General features: G+C 37.9%; 1 protein-coding gene across 4 annotated transcripts in view; it reads left to right on the plus strand.

Moving 5' to 3' along the window:
- CDH18 (cadherin 18) overlaps positions 1–18688 on the plus strand; it is a 1036719-nt gene that overhangs the window by 401457 nt on the left and 616574 nt on the right. For all 4 annotated transcript variants that reach the window (XM_043600791.1, XM_043600792.1, XM_043600798.1 and 1 more), the window contains exon 3: positions 13630–13773. The gene's annotated coding sequence lies outside the window, so the exon portion shown is untranslated. The remainder of the gene's footprint in view (positions 1–13629; positions 13774–18688) is intronic.

The raw sequence follows: 18688 nt of genomic DNA on the forward strand, positions 1-18688 counted from the left end.
ATGCATTTCGTTTAAAGCGTTTTTCAGCTCCTCGTGACTGTTCCTTAGTCCCTTGATCTCTGTAGCAAGAGATTCTCTGCTGTCCTGTATACTGTTTTCAAGCCCAGCGATTAATTTTATGACTATTATTCTAAATTCACTTTCTGTTATGTTATTTAAGTCCTTTTTGATCAGCTCATTAGCTGTTGTTATTTCCTGGAGATTCTTCTGAGGGGAGTTCTTCCGCTTGGTCATTTTGGATAGTCCCTGGCGTGGTGAGGACCTGCAGGGCACTTCCCCTGTGCTGTGGTGTATACCTGGAGTTGGTGGGCGGGGCCGCAGTCAGACCTGATGTCTGCCCCCAGCCCACCGCTGGGGCCACAGTCAGACTGGTGTGTGCCTTCTCTTCCCCTCTCCTAGGGGCGGGATTCACTGTGGGGTGGTGTGGCTCGTCTGGGCTACTTGCACCCTGCCAGGCTTGTGATGCTGGGGATCTGGCGTATTAGCTGGGGTGGGTAGGCAGGGTGCTCGGGGGCAGGAGGGGCAGGCTTAGATCGCTTCTCCTTAGGTGATCCACTTCAGGAGGGGCCCTGTGGCAGTGGGAGGGAGTCAGATCCGCTGCCGGAGGTTTGGCTCCGCAGAAGCGCAGAGTTGGGTGTTTGCGCGGAGCGAGCAAGTTCCCTGGCAGGAACCGGTTCCCTTTGGGATTTCGGCTGGGGGATGGGCGTGGGAAATGGCGCTGGCGAGCGCCTTTGTTCCCCACCAAACTGAGCTCTGTTGTCAGGGGGCTCAGCAGCTCTCCCTCCCTTCGTCCTCCAGCCTTCCCGCTTTCCGAGCAGAGCTGTTAATTTCTGACCTCCCAGACGCTAAGTCGCGCTTGCTGTCGGAACACAGTCCGCCCGGCCCCTCCGCTTTTGCAAGCCCGACTCGGGGGCTCTGCTTGGCCGGCGAGCCGCCCCTCCGCCCCGGCTCCCTCCCGCCAGTCCGTGGAGCGCGCACCGCCTCGCCGCCCTTCCTACCCTCTTCCGTGGGCCTCTCGTCTGCGTTTGGCTCCGGCGACTCTGTTCTGCTAATCCTCTGGCGGTTTTCTGGGTTATTTAGGCAGGTGTAGATGGAATCTAAGTGATCAGCAGGACGTGTGGTGAGCCCAGCGTCCTCCTAAGCCGCCATCTTGCCGCAACTCCTCCCAGAAACTACATTTAAAAGTGAGATTTCAGTGTTTAAAAATAATCTACCTGTAATCACAGAATCTCTTTATAATTTGTAAGAAATTACATTTGAAGAATAGTTATTAATAGTCACTTCTGTAGCATTTCATGTGAACCTTTCTCTTCATATTTTGAAAAAGTTGTATCTTGGACAAAAATCTGAATACCACCACATAAATGTTTCAGCCTCTCAACATTGAACATTTGAAAACCATTGTTTTTCAAAAAAAATATATAATTGAAAAACAACTTGCAGAAGTTTCCTATGATTCAATATTTAATGTAGTGTACTTTTGCAACTTGCTGACATAATACCCAATACCGATGACATTCATTTATTCTAATTCTTCTTAATAAGTTGATCCTTTCTGGGAATTATTTGCATAAAATAATGAAGTAGGATTACAGAGGAATTAGAGCAGTGTATTAACATACTCCCCCAACCCCCCCCCCCCACCCTCCTGTGGCCTCATTCTTGACATCAGAGGAGGAACATTTATTTTCATTCACTTATAATAGCAAATTAAAAACCAAAAGCAGCAGGGAAAAATGGTGACTGCCCCAGTTGTTCTTTAAAGAAATTGAAATACCTATGTTCTAAATATTGTTCTCTATTAGGCCAGAAATACATTCACGCATTTCATGAGATGCCTTCAAATTGTTGTTGGATGTGTATTCCACAGCACAATCTCCAGTTAATCAAAAGAAATTGGAAATACTTAAAAATCCTTAGTAGCATCCCATCTTATAATTCTGTTCACTACATTTCTAAAATCTCTTCCATTTAATTTGCATTCACTTTTTCTAAGTCAACGTGTTTTGATCTTGTGGTAAATTTTGTTTATAACGTGAAGGTGATTATAAAACTACATCCTACTTATTACTTAATAGATCTTCAATTTAGAATCGGTGCACTCAATTTATCTCCACTAGATCTAAACAAAAACTGTATTATAAAGGTCAGATTTGACTGTCACAAGTAAACAACTCATCTTAATAAAATCCCACTAAGAGGAAGCACATTTTCCACCGTCAGCTTTTGAGTGAAGTTGCTTTTCGGAAATAATTGAAAGGAAATTAATCAAATTTCATTTTTCTCAGTATAACTTGTTTATCGATGCAAAATAATTTGTTTAAAGTGAGGTCAAATCAAATTACAGTTTTTCCTTGATGTATAGCAGTTGTAAATATTTTTGTGCTTTTAATTAACAAGCTTATTTGGAAGAAGTATGAACTGATAGCTCTAGAGGTAGAGAGGAGTATAAAGTAATTGTTGGTGATGCTTAAATATTAGGGATATAAACTTAAATATAAAGCCCATTGATTAAATGATAACGTTGAAAATAAACCAAATAAAATACCGTCAAATAAATGTACCAATTTAACAAATCACTCATTATTTTTATTTTTATTTTTTTCTCTGAAAACATAACCCTGGTAAAATTTAGATATGCTTAAAAAGTGTTTTTTAGGCACTATTTAATAATGGTTAAAATATATATTTTTAATTTTTCTACTTTTATAAACAGATCCACAGATATAACTTTATAACTTTCTTTCTGCAAAACTTACTAATTTCACTGCCACTTATGTCTTTTGTTTTGTTTTGTTTTGTTTTGATGTAAGATCTATAGCAAAAAAACACTTATTCCTTCTATTAAATTCCAGTTTCCAACTGTGGTTTGAACTGAACTGCAAACGTTATTTTATTTTATATTTTATTTTATTTTATTTTATTTTATTTTATTTATTTTATTTTATTTACTTATTTTTTCCGTTTATTTATTTTGAGAGAGAGAAAGAAAGAGAAACAGCAAGCACAAGCAGGGGAGGGGCAGAATGAAGACACAGAATCCCAAGCAGGTTCTGCATCATCAGCACAGAACGCAATGCAAAGTTCCAACCCATGAACTGAGAGATCATGATCAGAGCCGAGATCAAAGTTTGGACGCTTAACTGACTACACCACCCAGGCACCCCTATTTTATTTTATTTTAATTTTATTTAATTTTATTTAATTTTATTATGTTTTACTTTCTATAATTTTTTATATTTGAGTATAGTTGACACACAGTGTTATATCAGTGTCTGGTGTATAACATAGTGATTCAACATCTCTATGTTATGATACGTTCATCATAAGGGGAGCTATGATCCATCACCATAGGACACTATAACAATATCATTGACTATATTCCCTGTTCTGTGCCTTTTAATCTTATGATTTATTCAGTCCATAATTGGAAGCTTGTATCTCCAGCTCTCCTTCACCTGTTTTGTCCATCACCCACCCCTCTTCTCTCTGGCACCCATCAATCTGTTCTCTATATTTATAGGTGCAGACATCATTTGCTTCTTTCATTTGTCACATCATGATGAATGTACAGTTTTGTTTTGTTTTTGCCATTTCTCTGCTAAGTTTCAGGCCATCATTAATTTCATGGGATATTAGAAGAGTGTTTAGAAAGGTGAAATTGGTTACATGTATTGTTATTAGCAACATGTAAAGTCTCTTCCCATTTTCTCAGATATTATAATTCTACTTAAAATTAACAGTTTAACTGTGATGCAGAAATGGTAGGCGACAAGGACTCCCAGACTACCCACCAGGGCAAAGAATACATGCTGAAATTTCTGGAAGGATTGAGTGAGCAAGTTGAAAATGCTGGATATCTTCACTGAGGCCAAGAATTTATGAAAATGAATCAGTAGTAATCTTTGAGAGAGACACCATTATTTTTCTCTTGTAGTGAAGATAGAATACTACTTGCCGGAGTCAGTACTGGGAGAGGTTGAGAAGAATGGAGGAAAATTTCCCCTAGACTTTTAGGCTTTGAGATCCCACCACTAATCTTTCACAAAAGAATCTGTAAGGAAATAGGCAACGCATGGCCATGGTTTAAATAGGATTCAACCACTTAATTCAGGAGCATCGGTTTTCTCTTCTCTAGATCAACATAAGTATCAACGGAGGTTGATAAGAGTACAAAGTCTCATAATTTAACACGTTTATACACTAGGTGACACCTGAAGGATTCCTTGACGCTGACTCTACAATATTCCTTATTTCCTTTCAATCTCAGACTCTGTAGCTTTCTTATTGTAGGGATCCCATGTCTCTCCCAATATGAAACATACCACTGCCCCTGCTGCCATGCTACAAATCTGTCCCTTAGTAAACCTAATGGATTTTTCATACTTATAGGTCGTCGCAGGTTCTAAGGTGAGGGGAGGATCTTGGTGCTTCGTATGAGGAGAGGGAGGAAGAGAAGGGGGCTGGGAAGCCAGTCGGATCCCATTTCTCCTTCCCAGTGAGGACTGCTGTGTCCTCCTGAGATCCCTAAGGGCTGACACAGCCTGCCATGTGGGATGTGAATTTGCTTTTCAAGAATTTGGAATCTTCAATCACATGAGAAATCATATGTCACCTGTTAACATGATTATTTTGTCCTACTCCTAAAAAGTGTTCACTCAAACTTCGTAGGCTTTTAATACTTTTCTATCTTTCTGAAAAAGGAAGAAAAAGGGGGGGGGGTAATGACTTGCTACTTTTTTCCAGACCTTCCCATGCTTCCAGAACACAACTCCCTCTTTGTCTCCTCTCTCTGTCATTCTTTCTCAATCATGTGTACTTATTCTTTCCTCATTTTCTCAAATGTGAACATTATGGTGTTTCTGGGTTAAGGATTCAGAATGTGTCTTGATCTATCATTTTTGGGGGTGATTTAATATAGACTTATGAAATAATTATATACCTTCTTTTAGCTGGAAGTGTCCGATCCTCTCTGTAAAACTGGATTCTTTTGTAACATCTGACCCAAATTCTCTAATATGGTATGTAATAGGAATCTCAAGTGACTGACTTCCCTGCACGCGCAGGTGTATGAGCACACACACACACACACACACACATACACACAAACACACCACTCTAATCTCATGGAATTTACTTCTCCTTTAGTCTTGTCCTTCTCAGCAAGTGATGATGCTTTCTGAAAAGCCTGGTGTTATGGTTGAGTGATCACTTTCTCTCACACTCTCTCGGCCAGTCCATTCGCAAATGCTGTAGGTCCTAAAAGCAAATCATATACCCAGGGCGCCTAGGTGGCTCTGTCGGTTAAGGTCATGATCTAGGCCCATGGTCATGATCTGACTCAGCTCAGGTCATGATCTATCTGACTTCGGTTCAGGTCATGATCTCGTGGTTCATGGATTTGAGCACCGCATCGAATTATATGCTGACAGTTTAGAGCCTGGAGCCTGCTTCGGATTCTGTGTCTCCCTCTCTCTCTCTCTTGCCCTTCCCCCACTCACACGCTGTCTCTCTCTGTCTCTCAAAAATAAATAAACATTGAAAAAAAACCAAAAAGCAAAACATATACCATCTCATTAACTAACTAGTCAAGGCCACCATCATGTCTCAACTTGACCCTTGCAATAGCTCCTACTCAACGCCCGCTTCCAGCTGCCCAGGATCTTCCAGGCTGTTGGAGTCAGAACAGTTCTTCTAAGTCTCAACCCCATTCACCTTGTTTTTCTCTTTACAACCTTGTTGGTCAGTAAGTATGAAAGCCCTGAGTCTGGAGTGTATGATCTGCCTCTTTCCTCACCTTGCATCAGCCTCACACTGTTCTCTACAATCTGGTGACCCTGTCCTCCTTGACGTTCTCATCATATGCTAGTGTCTTACAGTTACTTTTGCTTGCAATGGCTCTTCTCCACATACCTGCATGGCTCCCTTTCTTATTTCTTCTGGTTTCTGTGAATGTCACCACTAACACTATTGTCATTGTTTGCCCAGTATCTTGCTTCTTTATACCCACATCATCCAACTTATAACCTATTAATTTATACATTTGTTTATTGTGTATAATCCTCTAATTGGAAGAAAACATTCACGACAGCAAAACTTCGTTTGTTTTGATCTCTGCCAAATCTAAGCACCTAAGGCAGCTTCTGCTGCTCAACAAACATCTTTATTCTTAATCTTAAATGTAAATGATACCAGGATGATTTTTTTTTTCATTAAAAAGACCCTCGTCTTTAGTGGAAAATTCCTCTGGCTTTATCTTTTTCTGAACCTCTAACTGCACAAGGATTTTACAATGAGAGTCTAGTGATTTCTCTTTGTTCATCAAATTCTATTTTGATAGTTGAGTAGAGTGAGAGCAGGGAGAATTGGTTGATCCCATGATAGGACTAGTAAATTGTTGGGCCGCAGGTACAACTAAGGATAATATTCCTTACTTCCAAAAGTACTTCCAGGTTACTTTTTAGTTATAAGTTATTTGTCAGATGGTTGCTGCAACTTTTACTCCCCTTGATTTAAATAATTTAGTTGACTATAGTGAATATGGCTGGACCATCTTGAGCCAAAAGCCCTCCATGTAGAGACAAGTACAAACCACACATAGCTCCAACACTATTAAAAATAACAAATGTTGAGGGGTGCCTGGGTGGCTCGGTCAGTTAAGTATCTGACTGTTGATTTCAGCTCAGGTCATGATCTCATGGTTTGTGGGTTCAAGTCCCACATCGGTTTCTGCACTGACAGCACAGAGCCTGCTTGGGAGACTCTCTGTCCTCTCTCTCTGCCCCTCGACAACTCATGCTCTCTCTCTCTCTCTCTCTCTCTCTGTCTCCCAAACATACATACATACATATATACATACATACATTAAAAATAAAAGAAATAAAGTTTATTAAAAAAATAACAAAAATTGAACAGGAACAACAAACCAAAATGAGACAACATAATTCCAAGCAACCATCAGCAATAATGTAGATTTTAACCAAAGACTCTTAGGGAGAAGAATAAAGATAATACATCATAAAACATGTGGGAAGAATTTCTGAAAACCCTCATTAAGAAGAATCTCTTTTTTACTTTAAAGTTAAGCCCATTTTCCATTATCATCTACCTGCCTCCCTGTATCTCTTCTTTTTCCACATGTGCTCAGCTTCTCTCTGCACTGGCTGCTCTAACGTCCACTCCATCCTCAATATTCTTTTGATAGTTTAATGTTATGAGTATTGACCTTTTTACTTAAGTCTTTACTTAATGTTTTGATAAGAAGCCTTCAGTAAAACTTTAGAATTGCCCTTACTAATTTTTAGCTAACCCATAAAGTTATCATTGCTAATAACATGTTTGAAATGCCTTTTGTTGAAACACTTTAATCAAGAGCTGCCTATGGAAGCCATTTTCATTATGTTATTGTCATGCCTTGTGTATCACGGCTAAATTCTGAAATCAGGCTCTTGGCATCAGAATGCAATCAGTCTGCCATAGACAGGAGTGAGAAGTGGTTTGTTGTTTTTGTTATGGGGTGGGGACAGAAACAGTGCATGTTTTGAATACAAAATTATTTAAATAAAGTTGCAAGTTGCAAGCACAGTTTACTCTAGAAAGAGAATAAGAAGAAAAAGATGAGGACTAATAAGTTGGCTGAATATAAGAGGGTTTGGCTTCAGGTAGAATGTAATTCATCTTTCAATAAAAGGGAATACTGTGACATTCTACCACTGAATATGTCAGACGTTTACCTTCTGAAAGCTCCAATATGGTGAACTTTGACTCAGTAGTTCCCAGAAGAAATCTTTAAAAATATTACTATTTACACAAATAATGAATTTGTTAATATGTTATAAGCATATGAGGAACATTTGTGTTCACCTTTGCCGTTAGAACAAAAGAATGTGTTCTCCAAGAACAGAGAAAAAAAACAAGTCAATGATTGTATTGGTTCTTATTTAAACCCAAATAGCTTGCTTTTCATGCCAATATTTATTTAAAGATCAATAGGAAGATTCTAATCATATCGGGTTCTCAGTTTCATGGAAAAATGTTAAAAATAATATTTCACTACCTTCTCCACAAATCAGTTTGAAATTCTCTTGCTAGTACAATCTTTTCTCATGAAAATTTCAGTCAATACAAAGGGCATGTACATGTGTATGTGTGTGTTTGGAGAGACAATATGGATAATTTGCATTATGAAGAATAATATTATTGTTGTGAATATTAACTGTTAAGAACTTAATTAAGTTTTGGGGTGCCTGGGTGGCTCAGTCGATTAACCGTCCGACTTCAGCTCAGGTCATGATCTCACACTGAGGGAGTTCGAGCCCCGCATTGGGCTCTGTGCTGACAGCTCAGAGCCTGGAGCCTGCTTCAACTTCTATGTCTCCCTCTCTCTCTGCCCCTCTCCTGCTCATGCTCTGTCTCTCTCTGTCTCAAAAATAAATTTAAAAAAACACTAAAAAATTTTAAAAAAGAACTTAATTAAGTTTTACTTATTTTTACCAATTTACTCTATCTATACTTGTCAGTAAAGCAGTATGAATTCTTCATATATTTGACTAATCATATGATAGTATTTGACAATAAACTACCATGTCAATAAATAATATCATGCTTTAAGACAAAAACAGAGGTCAAAATTACACCAAACATAAAAGAGACTAAAATCTGTACATCTATTAAAATTTCAAGTATACATTTAATGGAAAGTACATTTCTTTAACTGTGGTGATATCCGTGACCCTAATGCACTTTTGAAGTCTTTGCTCATCAGAGCAAGAACTCGGTATTAGTAATTTTTCATGTGACTACAAGTAACCATCTCTTATTTTATACTGTAAAATATTAACTGTGATCTCTACTAATAATAATCATATATAAAGAAACAAAATCCCATCTTATGAATCTACTAATTATTTACACTGCTTTCATATTTTTAGCAAGAGACAGTATAGATTTCAGACTCAAATACTAGATTGCTATTTGCCATGTGTAAATGTAAAACTCCTAGAAAAGGGGCTGGTCACATAGTGGATGCTTTATTAGCTAGAGAAATTCTCACTAGCTATTGAAGAATAGTCCCCTATTACATCCATAACACAGTGCATTTAAATTGAATTCCTTGTTCCACTTGAAACCTGCCTTCTGGGACAGCTCTCCTCCAAGGGGTGGGAAGCCCAGGCATCTGGGCTTCTTCCATTGGGTAGTTTCTCAATGTTGGACCCCTTTGCTTTCAGTATGTGTATAGACTCAAGGTGTACAAAATGATTCCAAGGGTCAGAATTTGAAAATTATTTTTTTAATTAATTTATTTTTCAGAGAGAGAGCGCATGGAAGGGGGAGGGAGAGAGAGACACAGAGAGACAGAGAGAAAGAGAGGAGAGAGAAAATCCCAAGTAGGCTCCACACTGACTGATGTGAGGTCGAGCTCACAAACCATGAGATCATGACCTGAGCTGAAGTCAGATGCTTAATCTACTGAGCCACCCAAGAGCCCCAGAAGATCTATCACTTCTATCCACATTGCTTTGTCTATCTATAATAGTGACAGAGACCCGCCCTAACTACAAAGGGACCTTGCAAACGTTATGTCCCTATGCTCTTGAAGAAAGGAAACTAGACTGTTAAAATCTACCTAGTTCCATCTAAATAAAAGGAAAAAAAATGTTAGGTTAAATCTCCCTACTGAGTCTGTTTCCATATAAAATGAGTATGTTAGCTAGGATTTCCTCTGAAACTTTGACATAAAACAGAAAGAACACTTAAGAGGAGAAATGAAAATCTTATGTACTGAGGTAAAAAAAAAAATTAGCTCTACTTGGCTGATTCCCTTCCTTACTCAAGACAGGAAGATGGTATATATGAATTAATACAGGGAATAGATGGAGTTAAAGAAGAAACATATCACTGTTATATAAACTATAACTGTATAGAAACTGTCTTGGAAATTAACCATTTTCCTAGCATTTGAGTAGTTGAAAGCAATGACCAAAAAAATAAATATATAAATAAATAGATTACCAACCTAGCCCAATTTTTAATTGAAAATTAATAAAAATGTGAATCTTTTATTCTTAATTATGAGACAGAAACGTATTAGAAAAAATGGAAGACAAATCTGTGTGCAATTTAGGCTTTTATAATAAGGGAGATAATTTTCTTAAAACCTTTTGCTTTCCTGTGAATAAATAGATTTCATTAGGGAGAAGTACAAATGCATTTTCAATATTTCAGAATCTCAATTCTTTTTCGTTCTGTCACTACATTGGGTGTGAAGTTGGTCTAAATATTAGATACAATAATTGGTCTTGTATTTCACATTCTGAACCAAAATTGCTAAGAGTCATGGACATAATACTTGAAAAATATTTAGTATCACTAAAAATATAGGTAAAATTGTATAGTTATCAAAATATAAACTGAATTGCTGAAGGCATATATTTCTATCATTTGGTAGATTTTACAAATTGGAGGTTCTGTCTAGCAACTATATATCTATAGGTTATCCAAGATTAACAAGAAAAAAAAAACAAGCATTGATTTTTGTACATTATAAATTCTAGTAGACAAGTGTTCAAATGTGGGATCCTCGGGGGAGAGGGTCTGGTAGTTCTCAGCTTCAGTGCTGGGAAGCAACATCATTTTCTTTATGTTTTCTGTAGGCATCTACATGACAAACCCAGAAGCAGAAAGTCTGGGATTGAGAGATAACATGTGTAAGTCTGGTCACCCTCTCTCCCTCTCCTCTCTCTCTCTTAATGGTGATTCCAACTTAGTGGGATCTACAGGATATAATAATATTAACAGATGTAAAGGAGGAGAAATAATTTTACTTCACCTTTCAAGGTTCTTGGCTGAGACCCCCTTGTGATGAAAGATCAGCAGGAGAAAAACAAACAAGTTCAAAAACATGTATAACTCCTGGCTACATGGGAGATACCCAAGAAAACTGAATAACTGCCAGAGATTTCCCAAGTCACTACCTTAAATACCATCTCCAGCGAAAGACAAAAGATATTGGTGGGAGGCAGTTAGAGGAAGTTATCAAACAAAGCACAATAAACAAGGTTGCAATTGTTACACAGGTTTAAGTCAATGCCTTCTCCACTGATGGATTTCTCATGATTTAATCACCCTTCTCTTCCTGGTACAAAAAACATGAGTGCTAATCTCTGCTCTGTTATCAGGTTTGTAGGGACACATAGTATTAGCATTTGAGTCATGAAGCAAACATTTATAAGGTGAGGGAAAGAGAGTATATCACTGGGTTTCCAATTGCTTTCTCTTCAAATATGAGCGTGCTCAAAGACTCCAATAACTTCCCATCACTCTCAGAGCCAAAACAAAACAAAAACAAATGTGTTTTGAACGTCCTAAAGGTCCCTTGAGACCTAGGTTCCTGTTATGTTTCCCAACGCCTTTCCCTTTTAACTCCACATGCATAGTCCTATTTTATTTCCAGATCCATTACAAGGGCTGTTCTAATGCCCGGGATAAACTTTCTTCAGTTGATGCAGGAGGTCACTGATAGGACATGACCACAGGTTGATTCTTAGATAGATCCTGGCAATTAGAGTCCCCTCAATAGAGTGGGAATTAGTACCTATGTTTTCTGACTTTTGCTTACCCATTATATCCCATAACACTATTCTTCTTCATTACATCACTCAGAGGAATTTGTGCATAGCAGTTGTTCAACAGAGATGATTTTTAATTAATTATCACTATTTCAAGAAGTCAGTGCAATTTAACTTGCCTTGTGAAATTCAGAGGAAGCATGATTTTAAATATATCTCTACATGTAATTCATATTAATCTACATCTATTTTTATCTCTCAATCTATCTTTTCAAACACATATTTGATTGTACTTGTGTGTATATGTGTGTGTATATATTGTGTGTGTATATATATACACATATACACACACATATATATAAAACACACATAGGCATGTGTGTCCTTTTATATGTATATATGCATATGTATATATTTATATAAAGTTTAAATATGCATATAGCTTACATAAAGTTTAAATATGCATGTAGACAATGTTGGGAGAAATATTTAATATTATATATTAATTAATACCATATTGGTATATATGCATATGTGTGTTTGTTATACTTATAGACTTACATTTATGAACTGCATCTAAAAATCCTGATGTCCCTAGGTCTCAGCTGAAACCAAATAAATTTTAGTATCTGAGAGTGGAATCTAAGGGTTTAGGTTATTTTAAGGAGCCAGGTGATTCTGATTTGGTACCAGGGTTGATAAATACTCTGGGGGGCAGGGGGAATAGAGAGAGAGGTAAGGTCCTGGCATGTATACACACAGACTGAAGCTTTGGGACCAAGAGAGGAGTACTTTCATACACATAATTTCCAGGCTCCAAAGTACATTTAATTACCTTAACATTTATTTTTCTAAGATTTCTTTCTTTTGTCTCATATGTACATAGTTACTGCAATAAGTTCTATATTAAAGGATGGGAAACAGTTTTCCATAAATATCTCCTTGAAGGTGCTATCATTCATTTACTTCCTATTTGTGTGTGTTCTTTCAAAATGCAATCACAAGTGTTGCTTTTATAAATCCTTTAGGCCAATGATATGTGAGTCTGAATTACTTTTCGAGAGGATATTTGAAAGCCTTTCACTCAAACTGTCCATTTTGAAGAGCACAGCAATCAACTATTGCAAAAACAGAAGACTATAAAGATAGACATATTTCAGTACATTGTTTAAAAGCCAACGATTTGACAAGGGCTGTTACAGAGAACTCTTGTCCGTACTGAATGGACGCACACGCACGACACAACAAAATAGGTGTGGGATTTCTTCAAAAGACATTGAGATCCTGGAATGCTTGATCTGGGCATTAGGATTTTGGCTGAAAATACTACTTGGTAACAGTCTGGTTGAGACGGTTTTCAGACACATTCAGGATTTTATGCTTTTGTGTGTTATTTGTGTTATTCCCAAACACTGTTATTAGTTATTAACCCACTTATTAGGAGCCAATGAACTAATGCCCTTTGTAAAGACAAATACTTAAGCTTTCTCCTTATTAGTCTAGGCACAGATGGTTCACAATCTTTTCTTCCAGTTAAAGATTTTTGATCCCTGTGATTGTTCACAACCCCTTCCCCATTTTCCCTGCCTGCCCATGGGGCCCTCATTCTGCCCTTCTTTATTCTTCTTCTGGTTTTACTTTTTTGTTGTTGTTGTTTTGTTTTTAAGTTCGCTTATTTATTTTGAGAGAGCGCACACACGAGAGTAGGGGAGGAACAGAGAGAAAATCCTAAGTAGGCACACGCTGTTAGCTCAGAGCCCCACACGGGGCTAGATCTCACCAATCTTGAGATCATAGCCTGAGCAGAGATCAAGAGGTAGAAGCTTAACCGACTGAGAAACCCAGGTGTCCCTGTTTTAACTAGTTTCTGAACCTCCACAAATGGGTGTCTGCAGAGGCAAAGGTGAATACACTTACGTGGTTGATCAAGAGGCGTGGGAGAGGCGGGCTTAAACTCAATTAGATCCAGGGGTGGGCAGTTGCTGCCAAGCCAAATCTCCGATAGTTCTGTTTCTGCGTGAGTCTGACATAAGTTTTAACTTCTGGAACTTCTGGTCCCCAGGCCCTCAGTTCATCAGCTCTTTACTCAACCCATGGCAGACACTACACTTCCTTCTGCTCAGCTCCAGCGGGTGATGGTGCCATAATCTCGGCTGAACACATCCATTGGTTTTTGTTGGGAAGCCTCTTCAACACTGGGAAGAAGGTAAGGTGGTGGGAACCACAGTCTGGGGGCTTTGAGGGGCAACAGAGCACATACTCAGTGTCTTAAATTACTGACACAAGTAGATGCCTCACATCCAGCTCAACCTGAACACTGTACCCATGACAGATAATGCCTGAATACAATCTCAATGCAGTTCTTATGTTTACTTTATCAAAATTTTAGAAATACTAGGTGTAAAACCAATGAATCACCAGAGTAGTCATTGGTAAAAGTTTGTTGTGCACACACCAAAATCATCCCTCACCAAACCAAAACATGGAATGAGGCTCTATCTTGTTATAAAGCAGTTTATACAGTGAGAAAGCAGGGGCTGTTTATTCTATGTGCACATAAGATGCACACTTCTTATGTGACATAAAATTGGTCAGTGCTAACTTCACGTCAATTTTTGGATCGCTTTTGATTTCTGGAGGCATAAAGGAGAAATGACCCAGGCCAAGGAAGTCTTGCAAAATAAGCGAAATTAAGTTTTGCATGTGTGATTAAATTGCTTGTGTCTGCTCAGGGAACTTTCAAGTCTGGTGTCTGTTTTTGATTTTAATAATTTCGAATTTTTTACATTCATGAAACTGATGTGAAATGGCAGCAAGACAAGATGGAGGTTCAGCGGTTTTGTTGGTAATCCGGCTCTTCTGTGATATTGGCTCATTGTCTATCCTTCATCAATCATTTTGTGTTTTTAACTGGGGCTAGCTCATAGTTTATAGTCTGTTTGGCCACTGGTATGCAAACTGGAAACTACTGAGTCTTGTTTTCTTTTTTTCTTTTTTTTTTTTTAATTTTTTTTTCAAAGTTTATTTATTTTTGGGACAGAGAGAGACAGAGCATGAACGGGGGAGGGGCAGAGAGAGAGGGAGACACAGAATCAGAAACAGGCTCCAGGCTCTGAGCCATCAGCCCAGAGCCTGACGCGGGGCTCGAACTCGCAGACGGCGAGATCGTGACCTGGCTGAAGTCGGACGCTTAACCGACTGCGCCACCCAGGCGCCCCCTGAGTCTTGTTTTCAATGATTAAATTCCACACTTTCAGCAGTCATGATCACCTGTATTACCATGGTTTCCGTTAATGATGTTTCTAGTTTGATGCTCTGTGGAAATTAGCAATATTTCTTGTGCTCTTTTTAAGCTGGCCTGTGGCATATATCTGAAGGTACTGGTAAAGTCATTCCTTTTTAAAGTGTTAATGTGTTGGCGCTGTGGGAGACTTATAAACCACCACCAAGTTTACCAAATGAGAGTGTCTTTTACATTATACAAAATAATTGTCTATGAGTCCTTCCTGAATCACCCGGGCAACAATTCTATCGGTTACAGCAGTCTGGAAGTTCACCCTCTAATGACGCCAATCGTATCCCAGGCAGATAAATTCTCAGATTTATATAATAACTCACAATTGCATGAATATAATATATATTTACTCAGAATTATAATTGTTTCCAAATGTATTAAAGTATAAAGTGAAATCCATACTAACAGGTGAATAACAACCACACTTTTTTTTTTCTTATAATATCAGTGTTGGTATGAGAGGGGTAGCAGGTCCTGAAATACAGTAGGATGTTAAGTACCTTTGAAAGCCAGGGAGTAAATAGCAGCTGAGGAGAAAAGATCAGAAAATACAGCCTGGATGTACAGAACCCAGGGTTAATTTTAGATGCTTTGAAATTACATTCAGACATAAACGCCTAAGCACAATTCACTGTACAACATGAGGAAATGTTTTTTATCCACATTGGTATATACAGTGAGGACAAATCATAAACCCCCAAAGGTAAAATCTTTTGTAAACATAAGGGATGCAGGTGTTAGAAAAGGAAATTAAGAAAGATATACAGCTGGCCCTAATTGAACTTAGAGTCTTAAACAACAGTTTTAAAAAAAATTGGAACTCAATGTATGTTTCTCTCTGACCCCAAACTCTGAAACACCATCTCAGGGGAAACAGCGATTCTTAAGATGAAAACTTAGCATACTAAACAGAAGAATACAATGTAAGTGAGTGTAAGTTTGTTCTTCACACGATGGGACAAGCCAATAAGAAGCGAGATTTTCAGGAAAGCACCTTGATTCAGGGAGGCCCACAAACGGAGATGGCAGACTCCTGTCCTACAGGACCATCTTAACTCAGCATAAAACTTGAGCTTCTCTTACCTGAGGAAGAGCATGACTCAGGAGGAAATTGGAGGCAGGAGATGACTGATGTCTGTAGATATTCAGGTGCCTGCAAGGATCCGAGGAAGGTTGTGACACATCCGTGGTCGGGTGATCTCTGTGTACAAAAATCTGGTCCTATCGTTCTGGTAAATCTTAAACATAGCGGTGTTATTTCCATAGGTGCATATCTGTTCGGATGGAGTAGGTTTGGAGTGAAGAGCTGTTTTTACAACACTTAGCCGTGAGCAAAAAATCCCTTCAGTGATTAACATGACTTCTTGCAGGGCTAAGAAGTATGGATGCCTTAGGTTATGGCAGCAAGGGGAAAAGAAACACTACGGAGTCGGACCTGCTGTTTCCCCCTTTACAATAACAGACATTCCAAAATTATATCCCACTTGCTCTACCCTAGGAGTATTTTCTATTCTCCACATTCGCATCAGATATTTAATACAATTCTCTTTTTGAGAGGAGGGAGGGTGGATTTTTTTGTTTAAGAAACAGACCTATGAGCACTGGGTGTTCTGTGTAGGTGATGAATCACTAATTCTACACCTGAAACTAATATTACACTGTATGTTCACTAACTGGAATTTAAATAACAACTTGAAACTACAAAACAAAACAAACAAAAAAAAACACTTTATTTCTTCCAATATAAAAAATGAGAACTCGTCGGTGGACATGTTGATCAAAAACTTAAGAAAAAGCAGTCCAACAGATACAAAGTACTCCCTTCTAATATTTTTATGAAGATTTTTTGTTATTTGATATGTCGTAACAACTGCTTCCATTATAAACTAAAGAACAAAGCTAGATGTTATTCTATAGGCCATAATTTTCCATGACATTAGAAAAGAACTTGTTAAAGTAAGGCTAATGATACTTTCAAGTAGATATGTAAATGATGGATGTCAATAGAAAACTAAAAACAGATGATGGTAATTTTTTTTCCGGAAAATGAATTAAAATTAAAGTTTTAAAGAATACTTCCCTATCAGGAGTCATGAAGCTCTCAGTGCATCTTTTCTGTATTTTGGGTCCCATCAAAATGACAACAGCAACAAGCAGAAAACTGCTGAAGCTTGCGCTGTCTCCTAATTCAGCATTTGCTTAAATGGTGTAGGCGTTGGAATGATTAGTGAATGCACTAGAATAGTCTGTCCTTAGAAGCCAGGATTGTTAATCTCTACAATCACCCAACATGTGATTATGTTCTCTGTTAAAAAAGAAAATTGGAAATCGGTGGAAAAACGGCATTTTGGAGTAATTGAGATTATGTTTATTCACAGAGCGTCTTGTTTTCCTTATGTGTGCCAGACATCTGGATAAAGACTGAAAATTTTAGCAAAATATTAGCATCTTTCCAAGTATCTCAATGTTGATTGCATTTTGATGTTTCACTCTAAATATTTGATGAAACTTAGTTTTATCTACAAAATATATACTGTTGCCTGCTGTCTCTGAGGTCATTTCTCTAGCATTCCAAAGTTAGGATACTATCTGATTTGGATAGAGATGAGTGACTATATGATGGAATTTTAGAATTGAAAGAGATAAAAATGTTAGCCAAGCTTAATATTTGTGGCTGACAATCTTAAGTACTTTTGTAAATCCTGTGTTGGCTTTTGGATCCAAGTATGACAAGAACCTCTTTCTTGAACAGTAAATGCCCTTTTTCTTTTCTTTTCTCTTTTCCTTTCTTCTCCCTTCAGTGAAACCACCCTAAGAGCTAAAATCACAAGGGGCACTTGGGTGGCTCAGTCAGTTAAATGTCTGACTTCAGCTCAGGTAGTGATCTCATGGTTTGTGAATTCAAGCCCTGCATCAGGCTCCATTCTGGCCTTGCAGAGCCTACTTGGCATTGTCTGTCTGCCTTGGCCCCTCACTCACTGTCTCTTTCTCTCTCTCAAAATAAACAAGTAAACCTTAAAAAAAGCTAAAATCATGAAGGTAAAAATTAGAACATGTACAAGAAACTACATGTTAGTCTTATTACTACATAGGACAATCTTTAAAGTTCTACTGATTGCAATAATAGAATAATGTTAAAATTTGAAAATACATTCTTTTGGCTGAAGATTTAACATTGATATCTAATAAAATACTTTTGGAACTGTAGAAAAATCAGATGAATTAGTGGTATAAACCAATTTTTATCTCTAAGTATAAATGAAATTGGAAAATAGATCCCATTCCCTTTAATGCAGAAATAAATAGAATTACTAGTTAACAAGTCGGCATAGAACCCACTTATGTGATGTAATGGAAAAGATGTAAAACTAGGTCAGCAAAAGGGAAAAGTGACTTTAAAATACCGAGAAATACAAGTTTTACTATCATAGAAGCCTATTTATCCAAAATTAATAAACTAAATTCATTTTCAACAAATTGACAGTAATATTTGTCTCTAGGTAAAATCTTAAATATATGTTAAAGAATAGGTATTTAAAAACAACCAAGAGGGGCGCCTGGGTGGTGCAGTCGGTTAAGCATCCGACTTCAGCCAGGTCACGATCTCACGATCCTGTGGGTTCGAGCCCCGCGTCAGGCTCTGGGCTGATGGCTCAGAGCCTGGAGCCTGTTTCCGATTCTGTGTCTCCCTCTCTCTCTGCCCCTCCCCTGTTCATGCTCTGTCTCTTTCTGTCCCAAAAATAAATAAACGTTGAAAAAAAATTTTAAAAACAACCAAGAAAACTTCAAAAAGTAGTGACTATCAGGAGTATTGTTTTAGTAGTCA

Source organism: Prionailurus bengalensis, chromosome A1 (assembly GCF_016509475.1).
Source record: "Prionailurus bengalensis isolate Pbe53 chromosome A1, Fcat_Pben_1.1_paternal_pri, whole genome shotgun sequence".
NCBI classification, from domain to species: Eukaryota; Metazoa; Chordata; class Mammalia; order Carnivora; family Felidae; genus Prionailurus; species Prionailurus bengalensis.